This window comes from Lonchura striata, chromosome 19 (genome assembly GCF_050655825.1).
Source record: "Lonchura striata isolate lonStrDom1 chromosome 19, ASM5065582v1, whole genome shotgun sequence".
Classification (NCBI taxonomy): Eukaryota; Metazoa; Chordata; class Aves; order Passeriformes; family Estrildidae; genus Lonchura; species Lonchura striata.
Window position 1 is genome coordinate 10,542,100 of NC_140721.1, and position 6,330 is coordinate 10,548,429.

Consider the following 6,330-nt stretch of genomic DNA (forward strand, 5'->3'; position numbering starts at 1 on the left):
CATTCCCTGTGTCCTGTCCCTCCATCCCCTGTCCCAAGTCTCTCTCCATCTTTCCTGTAGCTCATTCAGGTCCTGCAAGACCACAGTTAAGGTGACCCCAAATCTCCTCCTGTCCAGGTGAACATTCCCAGCTCTCCCAGCCTTTGCTCCCAGCAGAGCTGCTCCATCCTTGCTCATCCTGGGGCCTCCTCTGGGCTCCTCCAGCAGCTCCAGCTCCTCCTGTGCTGGGCCAGGGCAGCTCTGCAGGTGGGGTCTCACCTGGGCACAGGGGCAGAATCCCAATCCCTGCCCTGCTGCCCACACTGGGACCAGCCCAGGGCCGGGGGTTCAGGGCTGGGCCATGTCCAGTGTCACCCACAGCAACCCCAGGGTTTTCTCCCAGGGCTGCTCATCCCTGCCTGGATGGATCCTGGGAGCTGCCCCAGCTTGAACTTGGCCTTCTTAAACTTCCTGAGATTCCCAAGGGCCACTCCTGGAGCTGTCCAGGTCCCTCTGGATGGCCCCATCCTCCAGGGGTGTCACTGCACCCTCAGCTTGGTGTCACCTGCTGAGGGTGCCCTTGATCCTTCGTGTGTCATTGATGAAGATATTTAAATACCACTGGCCCCAGATCTGACCCTGAGGACACCACTGGTCACTGATGTCCAGCAGGACTCTGAGCCATTGACCACAGCCCTCTGGAGGCAGCAGGGACTCCTCCTCTGCAGGAGCTTTGTGCTGCCCAGGGCAGAGAGCAGAACGTCCAGAAGGTTCTCTCTAAGCCCTCAAATCACACAAAACTCTCATTTCAACATGGAAAGTTGAACTGATGGACTCCCAACGGCAAAGCCTCTGCTTGGGCACAAATCCACTGCTCATGGCCACGGAGCTGAGCACTCCAGGGTGGAAGGAGGCCCTGGGAACTCTGCAGCTCCTCCTCGCAGGTGGGAAGCCATCCTTGCTTGGGCTGGGACTGGAAAAACATCTGTGGCCATCAGGAGTTACCCTAATGTGACATCCCCAACGTGGGAATAATTGGCATTGACTGCATGATTCCAGCAGGCTGATCCATCACTTTATTGCACTGTGCTGTATTATACTGTACTAATTGAGAAACTCATCACCCTTTGTCTTAGTTTGAAAAGACAGGAGTCTGTGAAGGAAGGCAAGAGCCTCCTGTGAAATGGAAAAGGTAAAACCCCCTCCCTTCGAATTACCACAATTTCAAAATTAAAAGGCTCTCAGGCAAAGATATGGGAATGGGAGTAACCATTCTTTACTAGGAGAAAAACTAAATTAAAAAAACTGTAATTAGTACAAACAAAACTAGTGATAGAGTCAGAAACCTGACACCCTGAGGAGTCAGGGGGTTGGTGATAGTCCAGTTCAATGGTGGCTGCTCCTCCTGGAGGGGCAGATGAAATGCTGCTGGAGCAGGGATCTGTAGAAGGGTGGAGTTTTCTCTGGAGGTCTGGGGATGGAGTAGCTGGGCCTGGTCTTCCTCTGGGGATCCAGCAGGGAAGAAGCTGCTCCTCTGGGAATCCAGTGAAGGGCTGCCCTGGTGTCCCAAAAATGCTGATTTTATGCAGGTAGGAATGCTTGGCTCCTCCCTCTGGGTGGAGCATCTCACCATGGGCTGATGGAACTTTACCAGTCACGCAGGGAGTCATTCCATGGCCCATTAACAGAAGATATCTCCCCGGAGGGAGACATTGTTCTTGGGAGAGATAAGAAAACTGCCCCACCTCCAACAGATGGCAAATAGAATCCATGCTGATCTTACAAACCAGGACACCCTTACAGCCAGTTCAGTACAGTCAGACCAGACTGATCCTTCAATCCAAACAGCATCGCCAGTTATGAAATCACCCTTTGGTAAACAAATCTCCATAACACATTCCACATGTGCACAGCAACAGGCGCAACAAGTGAAGATAAGAATTATTTCTCATTCTTTTCTCTGATCTCCTCAGAGCCTTCCCCAGGGCAATGCCTGGGAAAGTTGTGCCTGCAGCTCTGTGGCCACAAGGAGTCTCAGCTGGATTTCCAAGGACACTGGGATGATTTCACAGAATCACAGAATCACTGGGTTGGGAGAAACCTTCAAGATCATTGAGTCCAACCCAGCCCCAACACCTCAACTCACCCCTGGCACCCAGTGCCACATCCAGGCTTTGTTAACACACCCAGGGATGGGGACTCCACCACCTCCCCAGGCAGTCATTCCAGAACTTTATCACCTTTCTGTAAAAAACTTCTTCCTAATATCCAACCTGAGTTTCCCTTGACTTGATGAAGGACTGAGGTCTCTCCCCTGGCACTGCCAAACTTAAACAATCCTTTAAACATCCGAAAGCCTGGGAGGGGAGGGGACAGCCCCAGTGGGGCTCTGCTGTCCTCTGCTCCCTCTGCCCCCCGGCCATGCCCTCCCACCCCTGGCTGGGAGTGCAGGGGCAGCCCTGGAGCCGTGGGTGCCCCGGGCTCAGCTTTGCCCCCTGCCCAGTGTCAGCTCCCAGGGACCTTCACTCCCTTCATGTTTCCACTTTGGTGCTATTTTTGTTCCACTTTCCCCTTGTCTTCAGTGCTGTCTTGTCTCAGTTTTGTGTCTTGGGCTGCCTCACATCCCCTCTTTGTTCTCTGCAGGAGTCTGCTCCATCCCTGTCCCCTCTTGCTCCTTTATTCTCTGTGTGTTTTCCTTTGTTTGCTCCTTTTCCCTTGTTATTCCTTTTGATTGCTTATTTCCACTCCAGATTTTTTTTCACACTCTCTCATTCTTTCCTGTTTTTCATCTCTCTTCTTCTTTTCTTCTTGCTTTGTTTCCCCCTTTTTCTTCTCTCTCCTGATGGTTTTGTTCTTTGTATGTGCTTTGATTCCTCCCCTCCTGCTTCCCTCCCCGAATTCTCACTTTGGGTGGAAAACCAGCCTTTGATTAAATTTTAACCAAACTGCCTAAAATCCAAATCCAGATCTTTTTTCTTTCTCTTTTTATTGCTAAGAAGGAAACATTAGCACAGCTCGTGACAGCAACTGGTGCCCATCCTGCTGCAGTGCCTTGGCACAGGCTGGCAAGTGGGGATGCCATGGCCAAAGCCCTGGATTTTCCAGATTCCAAGCCCTCCCTGCCATGGGTAGGTGCAGACAGTGGGTGGATCCTGGTTTCAAGCAGCAGAAATCCCTGGTGCTTGGGGACAGGTCTCTCTGAGGTGTGGGGTGAGCCTGTGCAGGGTCTGGATCACCCATGGAGATCCAGGAGACAAAGGGATGATCCCTTTGGGTCGTGGGATGGGACAAAGTGGATTTGCTACAACCTGGATTTGCTACAAGCTGGGATAGTCTCTTTTTCTAATGAGGAAAAAAAAAAAACCAAACTCAAAGTTCCATTGGTTTTTATGCTGTTCTTGTTGAGCTGAATGAGCAGAAGAAATGCCTGCCCAGGTGTGCCCTGGGGTGGTGGGACTTCCAGGGGAAAAACCAGGAAATGTGGGGCAGTAAAGGGGGAATCAAGAAAGGGAAATGAAGGGATCAGGCCAGATTTGGTGGAGATGAGCACTGGGCTCATCCCTGGGCTGCTGCCTCTGGGATGGGGCTGGCTTTGGCCAGAGGAAGGTGCTGGACCCGGCACAGGGAACTGGGAAGGGTCAGCCCTGCCACCATGGCTGGGTTGGGAGGTGCTGGGCAGCTGCTCGGTCCCCAGGATGCCCAAACACAGCCCCTTCCTGGGGGATTTTCATCCCATCTGGTCCTGAACTGCTTTCTCAGGCACCCCGTCCTCCCTGGCAGAAATGGGGTTTGTGGGTCCTGAGTCCTTCTCCCTTCCCCAGCCCTGACAGGGAGGCTGGATGGGTTCTTTCCTTCTGTTCTTCTTTCCCGTGTTGTGTTTCTTCTGATCCAGAAAAGATCAAGCCACAACTCTGTGTTTCCCAGCCCCAAACCAGCAGAACCCTCTGGTCATCGTGGAATCACAGAATCCCAGAGTGGTTTGGGCTGGCAGAGACCTCAAAGCCCATCCAGTGCCACCCTCTGCCACGGGCAGGGACACCTCCCACTGTCCCACAGCCTGGCCTTGGGCTCTGCCAGGCATCCAGGGGCAGCCACAGCTGCTCTGGGAAATCCATTCCAGCACCTCACCACCCTCAAAGGGAGGAATTTCATTCCAATATATGTGAAATAAATCCACAACCTCTTGTGATAGATGAGAAACGCCAACGGTTGACTCACAGTTAAAAGGCAAATATCCTGTATATATGTTAGGAGAAGTTTTATAGATTTAGAGTTATGTTTTACCCCCCTTGTGTTGTTATCAGGGGTGCTCTGGGTTTGGGATATTTGGGAAGGTTGGCTTGTTATCATGGCAACAGCTGAGCCCCAGTCAGGATGTCAGAAGTGATCCCAGCACTGGACAGAGAAGGAGTCCATGGACAGAACTTTGGGAGGGGTAAAGGGTTAAAAGGTGAAACCTCCATTGTGTGGGTGAGCACATGGTGGGAAAAATCTGCTTTAATATTTTCTCTATTCCCTCTTCTGTTGTAGTTTTGATAAGGTTTTAATAAACCTTCTAAATTTTTTGGGAGTATCATTCCTCAGCCCCTGGAGCCAGGAAGCCTCCACGTTTGGTGCAGAGCCTTCACCCATCCCAAACCCTCTCTGGGAAGAGCCCATCCAGCTGCTGAGTGTGTGACCCAGTGGCCCCAGGATCAATTATAAATGCCATTAATTATCGGCACTCCTCTCCCGCTGCTCGGGTAATTCCCTTGACCTCCCGTGTTTAAGCGGAGCAGCTCCTGCCGAGCTGCTTTGTTGCAGTTGATAGCGAGATAATTGCAATGCCATCAGTGGTTAAACTGCTTCAATAGCGCCGGGCCCTCTCCTCGGGCCTTTGATGGATATCTAACAGTGATTGCAGATTAATCAGCTGCTGGCTGAGCGAGCGCCGACAACGGCAGAACATTGTTATAGATACACACGATAATATTGGCTTTTCACAAACGTTAAAATGGATTTTATATGTGTGATACTAAAGTAACTTTGTTCTAAAGATATCGCTTTTATTTCTCTTGTTAATTAAGATTAGTGCAATAGCTGATATAAATATACTTGTGTTAAAATGCTGCTGGAATGGGATAACATCCAATGGACACAGGATGAGAACACCTGGACAGATGTGCCACCCATCAGCACTCACTGACTGAAGGCAGCGTGGGCCAGGACCAAGCTGGAAGTGCTAAAGAGGAGCCAAAACCCCAACCAAAAAACACAAATACTCTAACAAGGCAGACCCGAGGAGGGGCCATGTAAATACATATTCCTGGAAAATGCAAACTAGCTTATGGATATGCATAAGAGTCTATGAATATGCAGCAGGCTGATGGAATTAAAAGGTATTTAAGATAACAGGACGCCAAGATGCACCTGGTCATAATAACCTTTGCTCTGTGGTCCTTGTTTCCTATTGTCCTTTATTATAACTTTTTACATTTTCAACGGAGAGTGAACGTGTTTTTCACAACGTGACGTTCCCGAGATGCACATCCCAAAACCAGAACGTGGGGAGCGTGCTGGGGGCAGGATGTGGAGCTGGCTGCTCACCAGTCCTGCCAGGGAGAAGGAAATGCAGCCTGAAATCTTCTCCCAACTCTCACCCATCCCTGTTAGCACCAATTTCCTTTTCCAGGGAACAGCAACAGCAGCAGGCAGAGAGGGGGATTCACTTCTCAGTCTGACAGGAATTACAGAAGAGTTGGAGTTGCAGGGTGAGGAGGGAAAAATGCTGTTTAAAATTTACTTTAATATTTGATTGTTGCAGTAAGGTAGAAAAATTATAAGAAAAAGACCTCATAAAAATCAGGTCTGCTCTGTTATTTCAGTGGCTGGCCTTGTCAGGCTTTGCAAGTTCCCGTGTTAAAGCAATCCTGGTGTGAGCAGTTCATTGACACAACAATCTGTTCCTGGGTAAAAACCAGGAACAGCACCTGTAGAAACTGGTTTTACACTGTCAGATAGGAAAATGAAAACTATCTCTCACAAACAACTTTTCCTGCACGTACACACTGGGGCTTGGAGTGACCAATCAATTCAGGGCAACAACTTGTTACTGACCAATAAAGTAATTAGTGAGAAAGCTCCTGACTAATTGGAGTCCCACTCGAGGTCTGTAAAACTGTATAAAAACCAGTTATGTGAATAAAGGAGGGGCTTTTTCCACCATGAAGAAAATGGAGTCTGTGAGATTTATTCTGGTATTTGATGGCCCATGGAATGAGGGGCCCATAGTGTTCCAAATTTCCCCAGGAAGAGGCAGGAAGTAAAACATATTTATTACCTGAGCCTTTAAACCTTAAAACCTGGGGATCA